Source organism: Thermobia domestica, chromosome 13 (assembly GCF_964235325.1).
Source record: "Thermobia domestica chromosome 13, izTheDome1.hap1.1, whole genome shotgun sequence".
Taxonomy (NCBI): Eukaryota; Metazoa; Arthropoda; class Insecta; order Zygentoma; family Lepismatidae; genus Thermobia; species Thermobia domestica.
In genome coordinates this window covers 97,263,814-97,291,487 of record NC_137466.1, presented here as the reverse complement: position 1 = coordinate 97,291,487, position 27,674 = coordinate 97,263,814, and the positions used below count along the sequence as shown (strand labels likewise).

The 27,674-nt window shown below is 36.3% G+C and overlaps 1 protein-coding gene and 1 non-coding gene across 2 annotated transcripts in view; both read right to left on the bottom strand.

Moving 5' to 3' along the window:
- LOC145668371 (uncharacterized) overlaps positions 1-27,674 on the bottom strand; it is a 523,871-nt gene that overhangs the window by 335,908 nt on the left and 160,289 nt on the right. The gene's annotated exons all lie outside the window — the stretch shown is intronic.
- On the bottom strand, positions 13,531-13,605 carry TRNAQ-UUG (transfer RNA glutamine (anticodon UUG)). The gene has a single exon. It is a non-coding gene; the product is annotated as a tRNA-Gln (tRNA).

Here is a 27,674-nt window from a genome sequence, read left to right as displayed (position 1 = left end):
AAGGCCCGCATACAACGGTGGATGAATTTGAAAGTCATCGCTACTGGTAATGTCACCATTGATATCAGCAACCGCGAAAACTATGGATTTGACACTAATATCGGTCATTTTGGATTACTTGTACGTTTCGGTATTCTCCCCCCCATTGACCCACGGCCCGTAGCAGAATACGGTGAATTTGGAAGTTAATGCGATCGGAGTTTCACCATTGATCTCAGCGACCGCGAAAACTATGAAATTGACACTGATATCGGTCATTTTCTACTACTTTTACATGTCCCGGTAAACACCCCCCTGAGACCCCCCTGGTTCGAATTTTTTCGAAAAAGCTTTGCCTTGGTGTGAACCTGGACCAAGGTATCTTTGACCAAAATTTGGTAACTCTCGGTCGACTTGTCTGGTCCCCAGGCCGGTCCCGGTAAACGTCTCCTGGAGACCCCATAGTAAGGAATTAAAAAAAAAAAAAACTCTTCGTCTTGGTCTGGGGCCTAGACCAAGCTACCCGTGACCAAATTTTGAAAAGTTTCGGTCCACTCGTCTCGTCCACAGGCCGCACAAAGATAGACACACAGACACACGAACAAACTATTTTATTTATATTAGAAAGGTCAGATCCGCTGTTATTGTATTAGCGCGATGCTTGAGCGATTGATCGTAGAAATTCAAACTCCGATGAGTGATAATTTTATAGGCTTGTTTTATTACAAGTTTAAACTCTTTAGTCAGTAGAGAAGAGGGCGTGAATCATGGGTCAGAGTTGATGACAATGGGTTTTGGCGGGTCTGTGGGTCACAGTGGGTAAGAGTGATTTATGGTGGGTGGTGGTTCAGAGTGGGTCACGGTGGGTCGTGGGTCACAACGGGTGGTGAGTCAATTGGTCGTGGCTAAAGTTTTCATTGCCCCACGCCCTCTCTGAACTACAGTGTTGAAAATTAATCAGTGAAAATCAATTGCAATTGATCAATCAATTGAAAGTAATTGCTGTGGAAATCAATTGCAATTGAATCAATTGCCAATTAATTTCAATTGCAATTGAATTACAGAATTCAATTGCAATTACTTTCCACTGCAATTACTTTCAATCAATTGATCAATTGCAATTGATTCTCCTTTTTTAATGGCCAACTGCAATTAACAATTAACCATTACTTATTTCAATTGTTAATTGCAATTAACAATTAAATTTACAGATTAATTGTTAATTGTTAATTCAATTGAAATTTGCCCAACACTGGTCACTGACTCACTGGTTGAGTGACTAAGTATTGTCCGTTAGTTCGATCGCAATTACAGGGCTTCTGATGAATAAATATTACCGTGTGTTTTGGCAAGATTCCTCCTTTCATCTCACGATCTTCATTCCACTATTTCTTTTGTCATCACCAGGGGTGCATTCACGTGCAGGGTCCACCCAACATATATTTATACACTTTCTTTAAAAAACTAAACTTTCGGAGAGAAATGATTGATGTAGCCTAAAGATTTTGATCTACGCTTCATTTGTATTCTTGCTTTCCTTATAGAAACAATATACTAGTTCTATCATTTATTTCTAAGAATGTAAGTGGCAGTATTTAACAATTGCGTACTTAACCGTCTTTTATGATGTGAAATAATACTGGTTGAATACTATATAGACGTAAACATTATTCGGCGTAAGCTCTAAACTGCGATAAACAAAGCCACGTGAAAAACTAAATCTCGCTGATTTGCTGTTGTCCTACCGACGCTTGTACTCCTCCGCAAAATAATTCATGTGATTGCATTATTACTTGTACTATGAAGCTTCATATAAAGCTGCTATATTATTATAAATGACAAAAATATAATGCGGATTATCTAATAATACTGCAATCGAGTGTGGCTAATGAAACAATAGAAATAAACACTAAGCATGCGCAGTAATTGTGGCGCCAACTCAACTGTGGACGGGTGTTCTGCTTTTAAAGTCTGAAAGATGACTGGCATGAATCCCAGTTCCGCGAGTGTTGTGGTGAAACACCAACAAGGCAAACCTTTACTCACTAAGCAACAATTGTTTACGAGCGAAATTCAAATACTTTTTTTTTTTAATCTTTCGAGTTTCTTTTCTTTCTTTTCTGCTGCTGCTGTAAGTAAGTATCTGGACAACACGAGACAGTATTGTCAAAATGGACGTGTATAATTTGCTCCTCCCCTTGGGGAGTGGGAGTGATACATCACTAGCCAATCGTATTTGTAACAAGCGGAAGGATACAAATATTTTGTTTATCGGAGTTTAGAGCTTACGCCGAATAATGTTATAGGCCTTGTAGTATTCGAGCTCCCAAATTTTGGATTTCTCCTAAGAAAATATTCTGGGTGCGTGCGTGCCTGGTCATCACTCACTTGTATTTAACCGACTTTAAAGAAAGGAAAAAGTTCTCAATTCGACCCGTTTATAAACTCTGTTGTTTGGAACCATTATGATTCAGCGTCAGAAGGCAATCATAACAAAAAACAAAAACAAATACAAACACTTCTGTCAATCGAAGTTTGTCAACTTGGGTATAAATAAGGAGATACATTGACCATTACATTTTAGTCCATCAATCAAGTTCATCCTCTAGTTAAAAAGTTGGTTTTTGTCACACTTCCAGCCCACCAATCAGATTCTTAAAGTACTCGATTCTTGTAAATACATTTCGGCTAAATTACATACGGACACGCACAAACCAACACAACAGAAATAAGAAAATTTCCCATCTAAGAACATCGCTTCATTTTTTGTGTGTGCAATTCTGTATATTATGACATTTTGCATTTTTATCAGACAGTACTGTTAAAACCGGAAAAGTGTGCTCAATTCGATTGCACAACATATATAAATATGTATATATGTTCACGCCAGTTCCGTAGGCCGACTAACTTTATCTTTTAGTATCTAGCTAAACTAATGGGATAACACGAAAGTGGAAAAAATAAACACTGTAAAAAAAATAAGCAACTTTAAAATGGACTAAGAAGCAGAAAAATAAAAAACAGAAAAAACAGAAAATTATCTAATAAAAAAAATTACCCGAACAGTTTAGTTGCTAATAGAAAATCGGTTTGGATCGTAATTTTATGAGAGACTAATTTGTTGGAAATAATTTCAAAATTTTTTAATGTAATATTTTTATAATAATAGATAAAAATTTTATAGTAATGAATTATTTCTTGTTTCTTAGCGCTTTTTTAAGTTATTAATATTTTTTTCTTGAAGTTTTTATATTATAAATTTTCATTAAGTTTTGGGGAATGTCTGCAGAAAGTGAAACTAAATATTTCATTTTAAAAAAGACAGACGTACTTTTTAAACATAATTGAACAATATTTATGATTTAAATTGCTACAAATACTGTATCATTGTCTTTAGGAGCGAAACGTATACCAACTTATCCACCATTATCTTATTAAAAATTTAAAGAGCTATTTGTCTATAGCTGTACGCAATTATCATTCGAATATAGCTTGCAAAGAATTTCAAAGTTTAAGAAAAGAATAGGGATTTAATCCTCAACTGGTGTAGTGAATTTTTAGTGCATAGTTAATGACGTGAGGTCCCTGGGACTCCTTATTAATTTATTAAATATTAAAAGAAGCATAATTACTTTTGGAAGACAAATTTGTTTTAAATATACATTGTAGCTATAGGACATAAAAGAAATATAGCAATATGCATGGATAAAACATGCTCAAACCAGTCTGGTATAAGTTTTCTAATGTGAATATAGATAGCTTCATATATGGCTACACTGACACTGATATGCAAATTATAAAAATTATTGTCAATGGAAGGCAAGACAATTACAAATTTGTGAAATTTTTGAAGTATATGTTAGTTTCGCCAATTTTGCAAAGGTCTGTTCCACCTTACTTCTCACTGCATCACTTTTACTTTCTGACATGAAACATGTAACAGGTAATTAATTTTTTCTGTAAATTCAGAATCATACACATTCACACAAGATGGGCCAGGTTTGTCAAATATATTGAACGAGAAAAAGTGATTATAAAGTTTTCAAAATGCATAAAATATGAACACTGGCAAGATCCTTCATGGCTAAGCGGTTAGTGTACGCGCCTTTGGCGTGGGAGACCTGGGTTCGATTCCCGACGGGGAGTTCATATGGTTCGGATTCCACGTTGATCAGTAGGTCCCGTCTCATATAGCCTCACTGCTGAAAGGGACGTTAAAACTCAAAAAACAACTCAACTCATGAACACTGCCCTGGAACAAAAAGTAACACAATTAGTGACGTGTGGTCCCTGGGACTCCAATAACTCCAAGGAAACGTAACAGTGACGCTTAGACGTCCAAACTCTACAGCTACTTGTAGCCAATTGTGAGCGAAAAAGGTATTGGGAGTGGCACGTATTCAAGGTCAATCGTTTGCTAGAGGGAGAAGAAAAAAAAAGTGTTCGGTGTCCGTGCGACCTCACGTCACCAATTAAGGGTTAAAAAGAAACCCAATAAGTTTATATTTACTTAAATAAATTTAGTAACTTTTCACCTGGTAGACAAAGAAGAAGAAAAATGTAGAGAAAAAGAAGACGAAGAGGAGTACATTGATGGTGGAATATATCCGGAAACGCTGTCTAAGGCAAAGGATGCGGTGAAAATAAAAGCGGATCTGCTAATTAATGCAGAAGGCAATGTAACTTTCATTAACATAATTACAGTCCACATTTGCATGTCGTCGCTGCGCCTTGAAGAACCGTTATGTGTTAAAACCACAACTTTTCAAAAACAAAAAACTTTCCGAACTCTTAAAATTTTGCCACATACACGGAAACATTTGAAAAATGTAATAAATTGGTTCTATTAAGCACTGCACATTGTTGTAGCTTGCATCAACAGTATATTACTATTTTTGTGTTTACATAGCACCTTTTGCGCCTTTATAAGCACATAGAGGATTTGTATACATTAACCAATGCATACGTGATGAGAACCAGAAGCCTTTAGTTTCAATTTCGTTGTTGTGGCGAAACAATTGAATATTGACTTATGGCGTTACAAGAGTCGCTGCCTGACAGCTTTCTGGTTTATTTGCACGAGATAATAATTTCGACAAAAATGTTCTTCGAAGCGCAGCGACGATATGTTACTTTGTATTATTTTTAAAACCAGAGCAGAAAGGAAAGAACAGGAATTTTAGGGGTATTGTATTCTGAGTTTTACGTGTCATGATTCTGTCGGTTAGACTAAGAGACGAGAAGCGATTCCTAATAATTAACGGCAAACACCTCACTAGTCAGGTGCGTCATGCTAATCCTAGACATAAACAGTTACACTAACAAGGGGCGGATGCAGGACGGACTTCTAGGGGGCGGTGGGTTGTAATACTGCTACTTAGAGCTACTTTTAAGAGCTCCAATCTGTGGGATGGGTTTTATTTACATACGATGGTCACTACGAAAGTTTTGAGATACGCATTGTTGTGGCACAATATTTGAATTCCAACAATTGCGTTCGGTAGTGGTATCCAGAGCGAAGAAGCGAAGCAAGTTTCAACTCGCCTCGCTTATCGGCGTGGCCGTATCGCCTTCACTTGTTTGTTGATGTGAGCACTATTCGGCTGTCTACAATGGAGCTCGAAAGGGAACATTTTCAAGCAATGATCCTTTACGATTTCAAAAGTGGTTTGAATGAGACACAAAGCCTTGACCGTTTGCAGGGAGCATTTGGGGACCTTGTTCCTTCCCGTGCTACAATTTTTCGGTGGTTTAGTGAATTCAGAAGAGGCCGGACATCGCTTAAAGATGAAGAGAGAGCTGGACGTCCGGCAACAGTTGTGTCAGATGAAAATATTGTCGCTGTGGAACAAATGATTCGAGAAAATCCTCGAACAACTTTCAAGGATATTGAATCTATAGTGAACATTGGATCGCCAGCAGTAACAAAAATTCTTCATGATCATCTTCAGCTCAGGAAGGTTTCATCTCGTTGGGTGCCTCACACTTTGACTGAACAGCAGAAGCGCATGCGTGTGGAACTTTTTCCAATAATTTTTTAAGAACAGGGACACGAACAGAGAAACATCGAGGACAGTAAAAATTCCAAAGGCTTTCCCATCGGGAATCGAATCTGGGACAACGTACACCAAAGATGCACGCTCTAGCCACTAGATTAGCGGGGAGGGATCTCCACTGAGCCATTGTTATCCCCGATGAGTACCGTAACCATATTTAAATTTGATTAATAATATTTGTGTAATCGCATGTTTAGCCGCCTAATAAAATAATGGCATGTTTTCTGGTATATATGGTTTAGTTACTACAATTTCTCTCATTTTGTTCATGATGCAGGACAAAAATAATATTAATGTATCCTCCACACTTCCACCTATTTTGATATGCTGCTTCTTCATGATGCAGTGGGCCTAATGCTCCGGCGAAACATCTTGTGATGGTAACTGATTGACAAGTATAGGTCTATATCCCCTGCGACTGTACCACATCTTATAGATGACTATTCGGCATAATCTACAAAAGAGAGAAAATTTCAGCGGGGATATATTTCATTCGAAATGGCTTGACATGCAGCTGGTACCACCAATGCCGGATTCAGGTTTGATGGGACCCTAACCTATTGAAGGTAATGGTGCCCTTATTGACCTAATAGAAACCTAAGTACGTTTACACATAAAATTTCGTTAATTTAACTTACTGTTTTGAAGATATTGCAGAAAAACTTAAATTAGCAGTAGTTGAACTTTGTCCCAAAAAAGCCCCTTTCCGATCTTCTCTGTTTACTTTTGCGCCAACTATGATCAAAGCTCATTCCATGCTTCTGCATGTGGAGGCCGTACAGTGTGACATTTTGCCAATCTAGGAGGGCAAAATTATTATGTGAAGAATCTGTCACATTAAAGTGACATAAGGTACGTTTCTGGGGTACAGTGGTAGAAATAACTGAACCCATGCTATTGAAGCCTATGTTTAAAAAAATAGAAATAGTAACAAATCCACGGCAACAATAACAACTTTCGTAGACACAAGTTAAATAAAAAGGAAGAAAGGGTTGTTCATATAAAGGAAAACAACGAGAGGAAAGTTGATTGTAAAAAACAGTAATGACCATTAGTTATTGAAACAAAGCAGGAAAACATTATTTTTTTAAGCCTCTACTTCCCCCTCCTTGACCAAGTTCTTTTGGTCTTATTCATGGCAGATGCAATTGCCTCTTACCAATTTGTTCTCTCTCTGCTATTTTTTCTTTTATTTCGTTTCTTTCTTTCTTCTTTTCTTGTTTTGAAACCTCAACAGGATGAGGCGGGGCTGTTTTTTTTTTTTTGACATGGTACCTTATTAGTTTAAGCCATGCCATTTATTTTCTCATATTATTAATTTATAATTTATTATTTTTATTACAAAAGAAAATGGAAAAACACAAAGTTCGTCATGCAAAGTGGACTCACATAATTCAGAATAAAAAAAGAAACATGCTGAGAATAGAACAAAGAAACAAATAAACAAACAAACCATTATTTAGTATACTGACTACTTTTTGATTTCCTGTTTCTCACCAATTTTATTCAATATTTATTAATTGTTTGTCCCCTGTGTTTTCATTTATCACATATTCCACTTTATATAAATATAACACAACACAAAATATAACATAATTTAGACTATAAAACTATTTGGACAGTCAAACATTGACTTGTAAATTCTCCACATATTACCCTCTGAACCGCTATGCTGAGTTAGTTACCCGTTGAGTCATCTGATGAAGATCGATATTCGTTGGAAGTGTGAAAAGAAGGCTTATCCAATAAATCAAGTACCTTGCCGTCGATACGACTATGTTTTGTTTTTGGAGGAAATCGGTAACTTCCAACGACTGGATCGGAAATGATCAGAAGTCTGTGGAGCAGATCGGTATTTGTATTAGCTAGTACTTGATGTATTCCTCGTTAATAATTCCCTGTATTACCTGTTGTGTTTATTTTTTGTCTCTTGTTCTTCCTCCGAAAGCTCGCCAATAGGAAGAATACAAGACGAGACTTCTTCATCCTAGTTCCTCTCTGGGGAGAGGCACTTGAAAGTTCACTCACAATTGAAGCAGAATTCATCTTTCCTTTTCGTCTAAGTTTTAGTTAAATGGTCAACGACAGTTCCTCATGGCTTGTTTCTTCAATGAGAATCTTCACTCTACATTTCTTTGACTTTCGGCTGCAGTCACTGAAGAATTTGTGTGGTCTTCCAACATGACCTTGGGATGTACTAGGCTGCAATGTCATAAGGTCAGGGAATTGAAGACTTCCTTCAAGCCAGGAGGAATTATTTTGCAGAAAACGTTCGAGATGTATTGATGCTGTCTTCACTTCACTTCAAGTTTGTGACAAAGTCCTAAGTGGCGCCTTAATAGATGATAAATCATCATCAGATAATGGGGAGAAGCCGACTGATCGCTCAACATGTGTCAGTAAGGCATCAAATCTGTTCGAACTTGAATGCTGTACCCATATCTCAAATAAAGTGTGATACGGAATTTGTAGTGCCATTGTAATTAAAAACCAAAATCCTTTAAGTGCACAAATTTGCGCAAAACTCTTTTCACTTTTGAAAAGTCTGAATTCTCAGCAATAACTTACATACAATTTAATACTGGAATAATGCGGAATAATATACTAAAACTCAAAGCTCTTTTCTACATTTCAATATACAGTAGAGCGTCGATTATTTGAAGTAATTGGGGGACATGGGTGTTCGGAAAACTGGTTTGTTCGGATAATCGAACTGTATATGTTTATTTGCCAAAAAGAAGTACTGTACAGTAAATTTATTCATAAAGAGAAGTGTGCTGATTGTTGAAACACAGCGACTGGCGGCTTGGCCGGTCAGCAGCGCCTTATGAAGGCTCCATTAGAAGCAATGTTCCGCCAGCGGTGGCTCAGTGCGGCGACTACTGTGGGAAACTTGGTTTGGGAGTGAGGGGGATGATGGACGGTAGGGTGGGAGAGTAACAGGTGCGAGCGAGTACACAGTTCGGTTAAGCGGTCGTTCGGTTGACCGACGTTCGGATAATCGACGCTCTACTGTAATTGTGTGTTTAATCCTTACAGTTTTCCGTATCTTTTTTTTCAGAACGAACAAGATGTTTTGAAACGAAACACTACAATTCAGAAACACTACAACACTACAATATGACCACCAATACATGCCCACTTTCCTTTTGCTGTTACATGACTCGTGTAATCCACACTTTGCAAGCGAAGTCGCATCACAGATTTTCGAACTCGCACTGCGAAACCACTGAGCAGGTGTTCCGACAAGTTTGAACTTATCTATGGGCTAGATTAAATAAGAGAATTGGAAACAAATGTTGTTTCGATAAACTGTGGTTATTCTATTATTGGAATAACTAGCAGTTATATGTATATTAATAACTTGGAAAAATGGATTTTGTCCTCCTAGATCATCAAAATGTCACACGGTGGGCCGTGTAATTTCTAATTTAGTTGTTTCTATTCTGTTTGATAAAATTTGAAACGTTTCCAGAGAGCCAATGTAAGAAAATATACTCTGAATATCATCCAGGATTGGTAAGTACTGCCTGAAACTCAACTCCGCTCTCAACCAATCGTGTCAGTATTTTCCAGGTGAGGTTACTAGAGTAACTCAAAATGGAACGCAACCCTCGAAGGTGTAATACAATTTAATACTGGAAATTCGCTGGAAACAGGCGAATCTAGAAGGTACAAACGGCGGGGAGGAGGGCAACCAGAACCCAGACTATAATAAGTATTCGGTATCGTAAGTTTATAGTAAATTTTCAAAAATAATAGCTTCAATTATTTTTGTCACTCAAAACACTGGGAGCTTAGGCCCCGGGCTAGATCCGAGTCTGGCTGAAAATCATCAAAATATGTTGATAAACGTAACTGTTGCAATAAAATTATTATTAGACCTATAAACGTACGTAGCTTTTTTCTTTTTACTGCGACTTGAAAAGATGTTGGTACCTTGCCTTACCATGTAGTAACTAGTGCCAACTTAGATAAGGTAAACTTACTTGAGCAGCTCTGAACTTAACAATACGAAAATACTGTTAGTATATACAAACGAACGACTTATATGGCTAGAACGAATGGATCAAATCACTATGATTCATGCTCCTATTCTTTCCTTTAGTGACCCATTATTGGCACTCCACAGACCATTATGTAGCCTAGCAATTCTGAATGTTATGAAAATACTTCTGCACACTACTTCTCATACGCACAGTGACATATCTATAACGTCATGATATAAAAATATTGCCTCTATGGCTGTAATTCCTTTATATTTAACTAGTTTCTAGTTTCTTCAATGTCAATTCGTCACTGAAGACAACACGATCCAGAAACATCTTCATCGTTATGCAGCAATATTTCATTTGCAAAGTTGACACGCAAACCTTAGTCTATAAGTTTTAGAGCTTGCAGCAACTGCAAACAGCAAGGACGTAATTGTAAGCGTCTCTTTAAAATTTTAACACAAACGGTTGCAGTGTAACTACAGATTCAGTGTTTGCAAAATATAAAGCACAAAAAGCTTTCTGCTCACTAGTCACCATCTTTGGTACTAGCGCTTTCTTACTGCAGACAGAGGAAACAGTGCATTCGCATGCGTGCGTACAAGACTGGGTTTCTCTTTCATTTGAGGTATTAGTTATAATATAAGTTAATTGTAATAAATACTACAAAGCCCTAAAACCTCGATATTCATTATGAAATACCCTGTATTCTGAGATTTGCGCTTTGTGGAAGCATCTCACTATAAGTTTGAAAGGCAAATTAGAGATCAGTAATTAAATATAGGAAAACAAAGATATCTATTCTGCTAGTGCAGTGTATGAAAGCATTGTTTCTAGAAGTCTTTTCATGGTTATTATTTTAATCTTTGTTATTTCATACACCTTACTGCATTTTGCTGCACCATTCTTCTGATATGTTCAGGGTTGGAGATGGTGCTTTCTCGCTTTGTACCCAACTTTTATTATTATTTTTTTTTCTGTTCCTTGAAGAAATAAATACATGTAAATAGAGTTTAGTATTCATTTCCCGGAGCGAGGTTATATGAAAGAAAGAGAAGCTAAATATCGAATTATTATTCGGAATTTGTATTAGAGTCGAGTAAGCTATGACCACGAGCACAGAAATAGGTTTAGCCATTTGGTCGTGAAACAGGCACTTCTTTTTTGGAATGCAGACATTTGTCAAACTGGGAAAAGTAAATTAGAAAAGACAGTGACTATGTAGAAAATGTAGCATTATATGTGAAACTTTATGTGCAGTTTGCTTCACTCTGAACCGCCTTTTTCTAATCAAAACATGACGATACTTTCTGAAATAACAGCATAATAATATTCACGTACCCTGTATCTTTCTTTTATCCTGTAAATTACATCAAATTCATAATTTGATGCTTCCACTTTCGATGACAAAAGTAAAGTGTAAATCACAGAACCTTTCACGATATGTGTATTCATGTCACATACAAGAACGCATATAATGTTTTATATTATAATATTAATGTACTGACTGTGGTGATATAATCTTCTCTCTTTGGTTTAAGACTTCCAAATTGTGCTATGTATAACTATGGGAAATGCTATTAAACAGCTATATTCGTCTGTTTGTCGAGAGATATTAGAGCAAAACGATGTGAAAAACGGAAAAATGAATTCAGGGATATGAATTCAGTCCCTAGAATAGATTCTATCTCCAAACTTATCGTTTTATTCCAAACCGGAAGTAGTTGAAATTTATCATTTCTCGTTACACTACAACAAAACACTAGAACAAAAATGATTTTTAAAATAACATAGCGAGGAAAGAGATTTTGTTATACCGATTTAGTATCACAAAGATAGACTCCTTCTCTCCCTTTGTCTCCCCTACTAAAACCGGAAGTGCCCCAAACCCACTGCAGCTTCCAGTTTTAATATTTATCCTCGTAGGGACGGCAATGAAAGTGGGAAATCGTGTCTTTCATATGCATTTGTGTCCGAAGAATATGTTTAATCTTGGCTTTAATCTCTCTATTGAAACTGCAAGTTGTAGAAACGTGTTGCTTCCGCTTTCTCTATTGGATTTAGTAGAGTAAAAATGGTAATAGTAATTGTAAAATTGTTATACATACATACATATATATATATATATATATATATATATATATATATATATATATATATATATATATATATATATATATGTATGTATGTGTGTGTGTATGTAAGTATCACATCAGAAACCAAGAGTATGTTTCAATTGTCTCAATTGTTTGTTCACGGTATTTCAACATTATCTTCGCGGTGGCTCAGTGGTAGAGCGTTCACCTCTGGTGCTAGGGGTCTCGGGTTCAAACCCTGCTCCCGCCAAGTGAACTTTGTGGTGGACAAACACCGTGTGCGTGGGTTTTCTCGGGGTTCTCCCGTTTCCTCCCACTTTCTTCATTCCACCATTTCATTCATTACTCATTATCACCGTCTCCTTTAGCCTCACCGGCATAACCGTGGTACGTAAAACTCAAAATTTCATTTCATTTCATTTCAACATTATCTTGCCTTGCATGACCACCAAGAAGTTAAATACGGGATAATTCTACCGCTTTGAAGTTATTAAAGGAATGACTACGTCCCAATGAGACTATCAATTATTATATCCCATTCATCTGATTAACCCATTACTGCCCCTTGGCAACTTAAGTTGCCACGGCAAGTTTTCGTTATAGCCCAGAAATTCATGGTTTGACGTTGCAGGTTTTAACCATGAAGTTACTTTGGAGTCTGTTTCGTCATAGCATAGTTGCATTTTCTTTGTATGATATATTGACGAAAGGTTAGCACTGTTTTTGTCTACAATGTGTTTTGAGGAGAAACACTCAACTGGATTGATTTCAAAGACTGCAGAAGGAAGGATTGAAGGTTTGTAAAGGAAGGATTAACTTGATTTTAATAGTTATGTTTTCACAGGTATTTTCTCCCTCAAAATTGTAACTTTCCAAAATTTTCCCTTTTTTGAATATGTATGTGCCATTTGGCAACTTAAGTTGCCGGCCTAAGAAACAAGAAAAAATAAATATTTTTCAAAAATATTCTAATTTCTATTTTAGAGTACTATTAAGACCAAATAGGCGAAAAGAAACTTTTCAAAATACCACTGGGGAATTCTGGGCACTAATGGGTTAATTATTACATCCCATCAGTAACGACACAAGTTTAAATTATTTGGGGGCAAGCTCTCTTTTGCATACCGAAAAGGATAGTTTTGTATTGTTTGGCATAGATTACAATACAGGATTTAGGACTTAGATTTCTGGGCTTTCGGCATCTAAGGCCATTTAGCCCGTCACATTTTGAGGGATGACATCCCTCGGCGAGCACACTATCCGGAGAATAGAAAGGGAAGGAAGAAAGGATGGGGGAAGCGGCCTGGGACCACTACGGTACCACCCCGGTATTTGCCTGGTGTGAATGAGGAAAACCTCCTTTAGGGTGGTTGGCCGAAAAAAACGTTTTACACTTTTTCGACCGAGTGCCCCCACCGGGAATTGAACCCGAGACCGCCCGCACCAAAAGCGGGAGCGTTAGCAACTACGCTACGCGGGGGCACCAGATTACAATATAAAATGTCTGCAAGGCATGGGTGACAGGTATAGCCAGCGGAGGGAGCACGCCCCATATGTCTCCTCTGGCGTTGTCATTCCATCCCACTCATTCTATTAATTACTACATTCCATTCACTTTTAAATTCTCATTGTTTTCTTTACGAGTACAACCAACACCATATATTAACAGTAAATTAATGTAAAAAGTTTCGGAAACGCGCGTAATCATTCCAACAGAAAAGTGATAGTAAATTATTATTATATCTGACTGCGTCTTCCATTTTGAAGTTTACAAAGAGTGTACAATTTTGAAGTTTACAGTGAAGTAAGATTAGATTGGGAAGCAATAAAAAAGGGACGAAAACTCTTTTTATTGAAAAGGAGTGAAAAAGAAGGCTAAGCTTTTTTTTTTCTTAATGTGTATACACAACGCAATGCAGCGCAATTCGAAAGCAGAAATTCATGATATTCTGATTTCATGTCAAACCGCTCAACATGCAGCTCTTAAAGTATTCTCCTCCCCGTCACTGCTGTTGGTTACCATAGAAACCAAAGCATTTGGAAACGAATACTTCTCTCTCTCCTTTTTTTTTTAATTCTCTTTATTAGTATGAGCCTCACACGAACGTTACATACACACAGGCAAATCGATTGTTATGAGTGGCTGTTGTAGAGAAAAAAACACGAAATCTTTCTCTCAATAAAAAATATATTTTTTCTATTTCCTTTCTTTTGAAACTGGAAATTTTTACTTCTTTCCTTTTGCCATATACAATGGATCAAATAACGGTTTGAAGCTCCAACATGCGGCATACGATGCATTTTTCAGTGTGGAAAACTCCAAATAGCTACCGAATAAGCTACCATTACATTGTTATTAAATGATGCGTAAGTCAATTATTGTTGTTTATTGAAAAGTACTTTAGGGACTTCCTGATGATATGAAACTCGTTTCATATACAGCTTGCTCGAAGCCAGTTTAACTGCCACCGCTCCTCAATATCAATTGTACATTAGACGTAAACCTACATTAGACGTATTAAAGTAAAAATTGAACTACCGTAATGCGGTAAAATTTTAATGTTCACCCACGGGGGATCGACTTTCGGACCTTAGGCACCAAAGGCTCGCGAGATAGCCATTGGACCAAGAGAAAGGAAAATATGTTCAGTGAGAAGTACTGTTAGTATTAACAAAATGATTGTTAATTATCAGTAATAACAATCAATATTTATTTTAGTATTGTTTTGGTTGATCGAATTTTATCCGACCGATTTCAAAGTGTAGGCTACTTACTATGAGAGAAAGTTGCTGCTTTCACTGGTTGTTTTATCCTACCCCAACATTAAGGACTATCACCTGACTTCATGATTTTCATTTGGAGCACGGCCATAGGAATTCCATGGTATTCCTTCCTATAGGTTTTCAATAGGTCAGTGAGGGAAATGTTGTAGACATAGTTGTAACGGTCCAAACACGAAGAAATAGATTGGGCTGGCGCCAGAGTTCTTGACAAAATGTCATGAAAGGGGAAAACAAAGATTTACGTTTCTGCTTCATGTTATTGGAAAACTCGAAGGTATGGGATGGTCACTTTGTGCATCTGTATCCAAACCTAGTTCTTGTTGCCTCCGTGCAAGCAAAGCACGTCTTTTTCGATGATTGGGATCATAATCTACTCCTAGAATCATTAATTCTCACGTTCTAGTTTACCTTACGTAGCTTCAACTTCCCTTCATAACCTATCCAGTGATGATAAAAATTCCGTACGAGATACTTCCTTTACGTTAGCATTAAAACTTGGTACGTCCCTTGCCAGAGGTGTCACGTACTCGGAATGTTACCATTATACATTAGATAAATGAAGGCATCATCCAATATACGTTACAACCATTTTCTATTTAACCCCCGTCCAACTGTTTTTCGTACAGTAGCAGAAGTTAGTCAGCAATCGGTGCGGGAGGTGGCTGTGAACTAAAACTTTGTGTGCGTATCGGAGTTTAACTTCGAATGGGTTCCTTTTGTTGGCGAATGCCTCTGTATGGACAAGCTTTATGTTTCCCTGGACACGATCCACCTTATGCAGAGTCGTTTTGACGTAAGATTAGCGTCTCACTAAAGGCCTGACTACTGCAGAAAACTTATGTTAGTCGAAGTCTTTAGTATGGCACTAATCACGCGTCAATACGACTCTGCATAAGGCCCGCTATCTTAAGCTGTGGTCACTCTGTGGTTAAACACGTTTTCGGCCCTATTTTACTATTCTATTGTACGAAAAATGTGCGTGGAAGAGTATCATGATGCATTCTTCCAATTCAATTTATTTTTTGCAGTATTGAATGACACTCTGGCAGCTGCAAGCTGAGACACCACACACTGTTAATGACGCCGCTTTCTATGTTTCTAAGCAATTAGATAAGTGACAAGAGAGTTCCCAAATCGGGAGGACATAAACCGATCAACCTTCTGTATATTACGTTAAACTTACACAGTTTTTACAGGTGTTTCAAATATAGTCCAGTCAAAATAAGGATTGATCTTGAATAAATTGCAATAGAAGGGAAACGTGCATCAAAATAATGCTGAGAACATTCTAAGTAAACCTGAAAAAGTCCTCAAGAATATTCAGTCTGTAAGATCGTTAAATCCAATATGGCCGCCGTTGATGTCATTTACGGCAGACATAATAAGAAACGGAGTAATTATGTGACTTTGTAACAAAATTACAGACTCCAAAACCCCTTATTAAAGTTGTTCACCATTACGTGTCCTTTCGAATAAGACATTGAACATGGCTCTAATATACTTTATTCATTATCTACATATAGTAGGTCTTCTTGTAAGAATAAATGCAACTAGTTATTGTTCTAGTTCGTTTGTGGTTATTGTTTTCAAAAGTCTGAATGGTTGAATACTGAGCTGTAACTGATTATTTTAATTTTACAATGCAATTTTTTAATGTTCGTCCTGTTGTTGTGTCTTACAGGAAGTGGAAAACATTGAATAGGATACTGCTCATTCATAATGGAGAATTGCATTATGTGTAAGAAGGTGTTCACAGAAGATGAAAAACCCTCGTGTTTATCTCAGAAGAGATGCCAAGGAATTGAGAAAGCGAGTAGATGTTGTCACTTTCAAAAAAAACATCTGTTTAGAATCCTTCGAGATTTTTATGAGGAGAACATGATAGGAAATCTTTGAGAACATGTGGAGGAGCAGCTGAGATTAGTGAAAACTGCAGCAAAGTTAATAAAAAGTGCAATAAAGTCCACGGAGACATCAAAAGAGTATTGCCCTTCCACTGACGGGCACAATCGTGAAAGTGCTATGTCATTTTTCCAGAGGTATTAATAGCATTTGTGAAAGAGATCACTACAATTGCACACATTGAAATCAACATCGCTTCCTTGGGTCAGTGTATAATCCAGTTAGCTTGATCAAAGTAATGCAAGCTCCACTACATGTTGGTTTGGGCGTGAAGATGTACCATCATTTAGGTTCCCGTTTTCTATTAGATACCATGTATCGTCTCGGGTATTGCATTTCATATTCTGAGGTGCACTATCTTTTCTAATGTTCTCCTCATAAACTTCTTGAAGGATGCTAGCAGATGTTTCTTTGAAAGTAACAACATCTACTTTACCATTTATTTCAGTTATAGTGATTCTTTTCCCAAATAACTCCAATAGTTTAGCTTCTATATGTCTCACAGAATACGCATGTTCTTCTGAGAAACACAGATCCTGCTTCATAACCTTTACTAAATCACATATGGTTACCTGCTCATCGTAGTTCATCTCCAAATACTCAACTGCTCGCAAGAAAGCATCCTCTCTTTCAATCTGTATAGGCCTGCCTTTTTTCTTCGGTTCGTATTCACCTGATGACATCCGCCTCCTCATCTTTTCTGGAATTCTCTTCTTTGTTCCAAAATTTACACTCGACGTAGTTTGGTACATTGTGTCTTTTGCAAACAAATCTCTTGCATATTTAATACGACCTTTTACACTCATGGCCCAACAATCATTGCGTTCTTCGCAAGATTTCAATATTGTTTCTTGAAAAATATTAGTTTTTACTGAAAGTACACAGTGATTCTTCCCCTTACCGTAACATCTGTCAGGCTCACTACAAAACAAACAGCTAAGAACAAAAGGAAAGGCAAGCGAACTTGAACGCAGAATAATTGCAAATGTCTCTTCATCGGACGGTATTCTTGATTGCGTATCCTTGATTTGACTGGAATTCGAACTGAGAATGTGCCTACGAGAGCTGTTAATGAAAAGATTAGTTACATCTGCATGAGAAATATTAACCTTTTTCAGAAGAATCTTTCCCTTTCTTTTTATTAATTCAAACATAACATTTTTCTCCTTTTAGCACGTAAGTATAATATATGTAAGTAAAAATGTGCAGTTCGATGCTGACAAGCTTAGTTTAGCACTTTTGGCTTCAGCAAGTCGAAAAGTTGCCAAACAGATCTTTTAAAAAAAAACATTAAAAAAAGAAAGGAAGAACTTTGGAAAGTCATTTCTCTCTTAAAAGCTGGAAAAAAGGTAGCAAGTTAAAGCTTGCACATTGAACTAAGAAAGAAACGTAAGACATTTTAACCTAAAGTGTATATGCTCTGAACTCCACCTCCTATGTTGCAGTGTTCTCTCTAATATTTATTTTTTAAAAATGGAAGACAGTATCCTGTACTATTAAAGACTATAATTGCTTTTTGTGATATTATTGCTTAGTTTCAAATTTAGCGTCTCGTTCAACACTAAGGCCATATGAGATGTTGATCTATTTATTAACGTGGGATCCACCCCATGAGCTCCTTCCGGGAATCGAACCCGGGCATTCAGCACCAAATGCGCGTACGTATATCATATAGTCGTGAGAAAGCTCTTCTTGGTATTACACAGCAAAAGCAAAGAGGAAAAAAATAAAAGAAAGAAAATCCTCGATAATTTGTATCATTCCATACCAGTGTAACCAATTTTTTATCATTGGAAAGTTTTACCCATTTGTCGGTTTTGGTTACTTCAAAGATTTCGTACATTAAAGCCATCTTGCCCAAAGTCATTCCATCTCCTAAAAGACAAGATGCAGCAATATCAATTTACAATGTAATATCTGACTATCTCTTTGAAGTAATAAGAAACCGACAAAGAGTAACAATTTTCAAGGAGTAGAAATTTCCAGGCATAAAGAAAACAAATGTGATACCTGCCCAATTAGAGCACTGACAAACCAAATATTTCATCTCATGGAATTTCTTTTCTTCCTTTACGGTTGCTGTAGGACAAGTCTAAATACCACCTACAGGCTCTAAATTTTTAAAAAAACGGAAGTATCGTTAATAATTATAATATTCAATTAATAATAAATCAACTCCCAGAAACTCCCATTACTAAAGTACGGAACTATTACGGTATTGTGCTATGGTCCTGGGTTATTATTTGTTGAAGTTTTGCATCCGCTTTCAGATATATGAGACGTAGATCTATGGTGATATCCGAACTACCGTAACGCGTTCAATGCTCGCAAACCCAATACCGCGTACAATACATGCGCGCACGCTAGCCATTAGACCAACACTGAGGGCTTTGATATGGTGGACTGGAAAAAGGAAACCTGTAAATAGGGCCAGCCTTAGCCTGATTTGACAGATCGCTCCCAATCGGGCCCCATGGTAAAGTGTAATATAATTATTATCTACTTGTCAACTACAAACAACACATTGCAAGTTGACTGCGGATCTGAGGCTGAATAAAAATGTTCCCAATTGGGTCCTGCATCTCCTAAGGCCTGTTCTACATATAGATAAAAATCACAGTCAGTCAACGCCGAGAATTTTGCGATATAGGGAATTTTGAATTCTAAGGTTATGTTGTCAAAATTCTTGAAATGAATCCACTATGGGACGGAATATGTTTTGCGTTATTGTTATTTCCTGAATATTTCGTTCAAGCACAAACTTATTAGTATTTACATATTTATTTAAGCCGACATTAAATCTTTATGAATAGGTTTATCAAAGAATTATGACAAATCACACAACGTTGCATCACTCCTAAACTCGTTATTACCAGTCATCTTTGTTGCTTCAAATCCTTTCAAGGGCACTTGTATAACCTATCTCATTACAACACAAAGCCCAACAGATGTGCTTTGATCAAAATAAAACAGTAAGCTCCCATTAAACAATTTCATCCATATTTACTTTCTATGCCAAGTATGTAAACACTATTCTTATCTCTACAACAAACATTTCTATCTGAGCTGTGTTGTTTTCTCTAACACTTCTTTTTAGCCTCAAACATCTCCCCAACAGTAATATGTTGTACTGTTATTGATTCGAGATTTATCATATGCCCTGTATTCTTTATCTCTCAAATTGAAACTGTGTTTTGAATTTTCTTGGTTTTTCGTTCAACACTAAAGAGCTTAAATATTTCTCCGTTTGCTTCTGAATGACTGTTTACATGCCACAAAACGATCTGCAGCGCATGCTCAAGGATTGCGTGGTCTGGCTTTAAAAATGCATTGCTCTAGCTTTTACTTTATTCCTGTTTCTTCTCCCCTTTTGCTTACTTGCAGACAGCATTCACCCTATATCAGTATTCTCTTTTCAATTGAATGAACAAATCGATTTGTTACAAGGTTATAAAATAGAGTCAATGGAAGTTTCTTTTATTTTTTATTTTTCATATTTGCCGTGACATATTTATTAAAGGAATTAATAGCAATATACATGAAAATACATGTATTAGAGAAAATAAATGGGGAAGCAAGAAACAAGTTTTTTTGTGTGTTTTCAAGAAGCTTCCAGTTGGAAAAGTAGGAAAACGAATACGCCCATCGTTGCGTGCATGTCACTGAACTTAACCATGCACATAATAACGAAACTGAAGCACTTCTTTCATATTAATCATTCAATATACAAGTATTTTACTTGTGGAGGTGGGTACAACATGGTATTAAAAATCTATCCGACGATTTCAATAAACATTCATCAAAATAGATTTTTTGTAACTGTTTCAAATTATTACAGCTAAATGATTCATACCAGAGAAAAGATATTCTGATGAGAAACCTAATCTAACGTTCGAGCTTTCCGAAGACAGAAATTACGAGTCTATTAAAAAATAGTAGAACTGCCCACTCTTCGCACGAAAAGAATAAGATTTAGTTAATATAAAACTGAAAATTTGAATATTGTAACCCCTCTCCTCTGTTAGAAGTGAAATTTTAGGGAACGATGCAATGTGCTTTCGCCCAATTTCAATGAAGGGTTCATATATTGTTTGCAGCATTCAAACTTAAGACTGTACTGACATTGGGTATTTTATGAATGTATATAGAAAGGAATTGGAATATTATGGAAATTGACCACATTTCATCCTTTTAACAGAGGAATTTCGGAGGATCCTGAGGAACTAGTATTCTCTTATATCTAATGAACGTTTACGTCAATTTTCCTCTCCCTAACTTCAGGAATTCGTGAGAGACTCTATTGGAAAAACTTCGAATTAACTCCTTCTTGGATTATGCATTTCAAAAATACCTTTCTTATACATTACTTCCATGACACAACGAGTATTCTGTAAAACTTCAGGTTTCTAGCCTAGTGTGCTCAATTATACCCAGGGCGTTGGTTAGTGACTCACATTCACTTTTCTTTTATATGTATATATAATTCTATAGATTAGACCAGAGCATCACTTTTTTCATTCAAAAGGTTTTATCATAATAAATAGTGTTCTGTACCGCAAGTTTCTGGTCTGTGAAATAGTATACAATTGTCTTAAAAGACGGAAAGTAATGATATAATTTCGCAATCATTTCTGATTCATTGTATTTTAGGCCTATACATATAACTATTTACTGTTTGAAATTTAAAGTGCCTCTGTATAGTTAGTTTCCAAAATTGAATTCAAATGAGCATATCAATTTCAAAAAATTATAAAACTAGATAATTTTCTTGTTCTATCCACAAAGAGCTTTTGATGACCAATGCTTTTTCCTTTTGTTGCCAACATAGCTTCTAGCTCCTAATTTCTGGTTTTCAGCTCGGGCTTCAACGCTTCTTAATTCCAATAACTCCCCAATAGATTCATCATTCTGAGTGAACCTAAAAAATAACCGTCCGGTAGGGGAGTATTCAGATAAAAACTGAACCGGTCAAAGCCTCGACCATGTGAAACTCTGTCCCATATAGGTTGTAGGTAGGGCGTGTTAATAAAAAGTGTGTCCGGAATCGACTCCCACTACCAGCTTTTATTATAGAATTCACTAAAACAGTATTTTACAAAAAATACTACAAAGATAAATTCTCTATGCTTTTAAGGTTAGATATAGGTAGTCTTTGATCGAGAGGTCGCAGACAGGATCTCTACAAAGCCCCGTAGTGTTACGGTTCCTCAATGCTCCGTGCCAAGCAGTGGGAAGCTAAGGTGGTCACAGAACCCCAAAGCAGGCTAAGCGATTGAGGTTGAGATTCCCGACAAAGTCACGAAGCAGGCTAGGCCAGGAGAAAGGAAAAGCCAAGAGTCCAGAAACAGACTAGAGGCTTGGGGTTAGGTTACTCCTAATGTTCCTGCAAACAGTAGGAGGGACACCAGTGAACTGGTACTGGTCCACAGTCGGCTGCCGAATATATAGGTCCCCAGATGGCGGTGGCGCTGCTGCCCCGTTGTGTCGTCTGCTTCGTGGAAGGAGCCAGAAGTCCTTCGTCTGCAGGTTGTAGTGGATCCACGTGGTGTGTAGTATCCTCTCGTAAAACCATGTGGTGGTATTTACAAACATAAGCATAAAGAGTTGTTTGTACACAATACCACGTGAGACACTACAATATGCATCGAACAATAATTGAAGCTGGAACAACTAATACCAAAGACAGGCGCGCAAACCTATCGACTACATGAAAGAAGAAAAAGTATTTATAAGTGGCAATTAATCCACTTTCTGACATGACTTTACAGTAGCAAACACAGAATTTAATCAAAGGAGGTTCAAGCTCCCAAATTCATATGATTTCAGTTGTTTGTATATTATCTTAATACGCTAAACGTTTAATTTTACACAATATTTTGCTCAAGGGGATGTTAAAACCCGGACCCACTCCCTGCGTACGCCACCATGATTATACAATAATTATGAAGAATGCAATCTTCACTTCGATTTGAGCAAAAGAATGTAGTCTGAAACAGAAATAATAATAAAAAAGCTTTTTATTTAAGAAATAACCTGAAATCGTGAAATTCATATTCGGATATTCACGTCTCTTTAAAGTTGAATATGTACAGTGATTATAATACTTTAAACATTAATATACTGCAATAAAAGGAGTAAACAACTGTACCTACCAGGGTGGCAGATAACTTATACTTGATTTTGTTTTGACAATGCCATCTATACTCGGAGTAAAATAAGAAACGAATTGACATTTAGAGAAGCACGTGTTGCCACGCCGGGCGTCCGCTGTTCTCCTTCCACCTCAGTTGGCAAGGCGCCTTTCGAAGAAAATCAAATAATTATAACTTTGTTCTTACTTATTCAAATATCTTCTATCACGATCATAATGTTCGACACAAAAATACTTTGGAAGTAGTGACGGATCCAGCAGATAAAAACTGGGGAGGGCAGCGAGATTCCAGACTATAATGGATATGTCATGAGTTTACTATAAACTTTCAAAAATGCATAAATAAAGTAAATAATAGCTTAAATTATTTTTGTCACTCAAAAATCTAGGGAGCCTTGGCACCCCTGGTCCATGACTAGATCAGTCTCTGTTGAAAGTCCATTACCATGTCCGTCTCACTTGTGTTATTACTGTTGTTGAGATCTCAAAATGTAAACGTTTTTAATACTGTAACGTCCTTAGTTTGCTACACTGAACAATAAGTCTTGTAATGTAGTTATACTTCACTTTAATATGTTAAATTTTTATAATGCATTGACTTAATCCTGTGCTCCTTGAAAAAAAAAAAACACATTATATTGGGTGGAGAATACTGTGTGTCTGGTAGTATAGCGAAGTATGTCCAACGATGTTTCCCTGCTAGTATTTGCATGGTGCAAAATTTCAGTGATTTTTTTCTGTCTTCTAGTTTGAAAGTTACAAGAAGGTTTTAAGGTAAATTATCCAAATTGTATATTCCTATCTGTATGAACCACAAGATTTGAATCCGAAACCTTAAAATTGTAAAGCAAGAACGATAAATGTTTACCTATGTCCATTAAAATAAATTCAGTGGTCTTCCTTTATGACATGTTTTGTCCTTATAAATTATTTATCATTTAAACAATCCTGTCTATCACCATACTACAATGACCGTTAATGCACTTTGTACCTCATATTTCGTTAATGTTCCTCCTGTTAAAACATTGCCCTTTTAACAATTTAGTGCATACTAAATATAGAAATGGATGGACAATTACTGCTGTAAATTTCATTCTCATTCATAATGGCTCATATATCCATTACACACTTTCTGTTTTGATCACTGTGGTTTCAAGCACTGGTTAATGGAACAGCATGTGACTTACAGTCCAATTGAGAATGTTGCAGCATTACTCCGATTGCCAATTATATGCCCCATTACAGCATTAGCTGGGGAAAACCTTTCTTTTACTATTATTTGCACGATTTTTATTTTCGCGCCCAGAGATTTAAAAAAAAAAGAGGAAATATAACTACACACGCACACACACATAACTCTGATGCTTTTACAATTCATTTAGAAAATTGATTTCTGGAAATAAAATTTAGAGTACATGATTCGCTTGCTTCAGGTTAGTAGTTTTATACATGTTGCTTACTTTACAATATACTCCAATGTTTTTCTTTCATTAATTAACTAGCAGCGTTCACCCCGCTTCGCTGCGGTCACCCCGGAACGCAATAAACTTTGTTACTTAGATAATTTTTACTTTTTCGCTTTCAAGTGATTTATAGCGCCTGTCAGTTATGTTAACCCGCCGAGTCACAGGGTCATGCGGGTTGCATATAAATACGTTTATTTTTATACCTATGATGAACTAATAACAAAGGATTTGTACGTATGGACACCTGAATGGTCAATTATCTCAAGACACTGGTAATTGAAAATTAAAGTGATATGATAAAAACCATCTAGGGTCCACATCCTAACAACCCCCCAAAAATGAAAGAAATCGGTTCAGCCGTATTAGCGTGATGAGCGGACAAAGGATTTTTTGTACGTATTGACACCTGATTGGTCAATTATCTCAAGACACTGGTAATTGAAAATTAAAGTGATATGATAAAAACCATCTAGGGTCCAAATCCTAACAACCCCCCAAAAATGAAAGAAATCGGTTCAGCCGTATTAGCGTGATGAGCGGACAAAGGATTTTGTGCGTTCTCTTTTATATATATAGATTAATAATATACCACTCGAATGTTTCCTCCGTTTAAAGCTCAGTCCAGCATTGCTCAGTATTATTATTATTATTATTATTATTATTATTATTATTATTATTATTATTATTATTATTATTATTATTATTATTGCACTCAAAGTTTAATTAACATGAAAATCTACTTACTCTTGCATTACAGATCCTCTGCAATCTCATTGTTAAATAACTGTATAATGTTTTTCCAAAACTTTTTTTTTGATGTTTATATTCGATTTGATTTGTGGAAATGAGATGATAAATCTTCACCAAAAAGGAAAAAAAGAGATTCAACACTGCAAGCTGAAAGACATTTCCACTTGACATTATATTATCTGTTTTGAATATAAGTAATAAATACGTACTGTATATGCGTGAAGGAGCGTGTATGTGTGTATGTAACCGTTAGGGAAAAATTAACATAAAAAAGATACGATGTGTTAATAAACAGTATATTTTGATACATACACAACACATAAATAAATAACGATTTCTACCAACAAAATAAAAAGTATTGATTATTATTGGACACAAATTACATAGTTTATAGCACCGCCAAAAATCGTGTTTTTCAATTCTCACAAACACATGAGAATTCACTCTAAAAGAATCTTATTCTATTCAGCTCGATATTCAGTCTATTGACTAAAATAATTATGTTACGAGATTACAAGAAACATTATGACGAAATTTGCTTCTTTTTAGGTCATGGAAGCTGCATTATGTACAGCAATTGTACCGTGAATTTCATTCCAGATACTACCGTAATAGAAAGCTAGAATTTGGTCAAAGCTAGAATTTGGTCTGTTTTTGGCATGCCCATCTGGTCCGGTGCATTTATTTGATAGTTTTTTTTTCGTGGTTTAAAGAGAAAGTACGTATTGCATATTGAGAGGAGAAACTTTAGCCCTTCGTTGTTTACTTTCTCGCACAACGACAAATGCAGAATAATGGAGATATCTCCGAATTTCTAAAATGATATTATAGAGAGGTTACATTTCCATGAAAATTATTTTTTTTTAGTTTAAAGTCCCATGATTTTTAAGCTACAGAAGACGATTGCATTTCCGTGGTCGATGCATGGGAAGGCGTGGCCCAAACAAACCTAGTCCTAATCTGACCTTTTGAGATCGGCAAAGAAAGAAACATGAAAACGCAAATGAAGCACAAAACATGAACGAAATAGATTTAAAAATCCACAATATGCTCAATAAATACTCCGCACGTGTTACAATTGTCAGCTTCAAAAGTCCCAGAAAATGCTTTGACAACGCTGAAACTTATGGAGAAATTTAAATGATAAGAAACAAAGCGTAAAGGTCTAAAGTGCAATGTCTTAATTTCAACAAAATATGTTTACGAATTCAAGAGTTATAATCATTTGAAAGCAGGGAGTGACTTTTCAGGCAACATGTATTTATCATTTTAAAAATATTTAAAATGTAATTTCTTTCGTTAGTCTTCCTAAGATCACTGCTCTATTTACTATCGTGCTTATCTTAAGTGCGACTACGTTAGTCAAACCGCTAATTATAGCAAAAAAAAAGTCCTTTAATATTTATGAAATTAACGCTTAGAAGAGTGTACGTATGTAGAAATACATTGTAAAGTCGATTAATGAAGCTTGTGTTCAACATGTTTATTATGAATAATATAATGGGTAATCTTCAGCTTACTACAGTGCTCCCTGGCGGTAAGATAAATAACTAGCAACAATTTCTTCCTTCTTTTCCTGTTTAAACAAAAAAAAAAAAAAAAGAGAGAGAGAGAGAGTTGCGACAGATCTGCTGAAATAGATTCTTTTTCAGGTTCTTTCTAATGACACCATTGAGATCTATATTCACGAACACAAATACTGGAAGAGTAATGCAGAAAGATAGCAATTTTGATTTTATAAGTTCTCATAATTTACATTTTAAAATTGAAAAAAAGGCTATTATATATACATTCAGACACATTTTATGATTTGAGATAAAAAGCTTTAGTGATCAATAATTTGTAAATAAGGAATTTTTCTATTCAGTGTGTCACTGGAAATGCAGTACGTCATCTGAAGTAGAGTTTGTGGATAGGACTTACACGGCCGTCTCCAGTTTAATTATGTGCTCAAGAATATGGAATCATTATCAGTAGAGTACGGGAAAATATGTAGTATTAATGAGCTATATGGATATATAAGTATAAATTAACGCTTAGGATATAAGTATAAATTGCATATACCCACATCTATATCCTCACTGTCATAAAATCGTTGATGTAAATGTGAATTTCAAATTACGATAGAAGTAATTATAGTTAACGAAGAGGCCTACGGAGATAAATTCAAGGTGTTTTGTACACTAAAAACGATTTTTAAGTAGGGAAAATTCGCATCTTTTACTTGACCGATTTTAACCCCAAGTAATTGTGGCCATTACTAAGTCTCAACAAAAGCACACACCATTTCATGCCTCAAAACTGCCTATGATATAGGTCTAAGCATGAAGTACCTCTGTTCGGACCCATCCATGGGAAGGAAACAGGGCCGGCCTTAAGCCAATTGGACCGATTGCTCCCAATCGGGCCCCGCGCCTAAGGGGGGCCCGCACTAGTGCCGTCTACTCCACTCTGCAGTGCCGTTTAACAGCATAGTAGACCCTACAGCAAACAAGTGT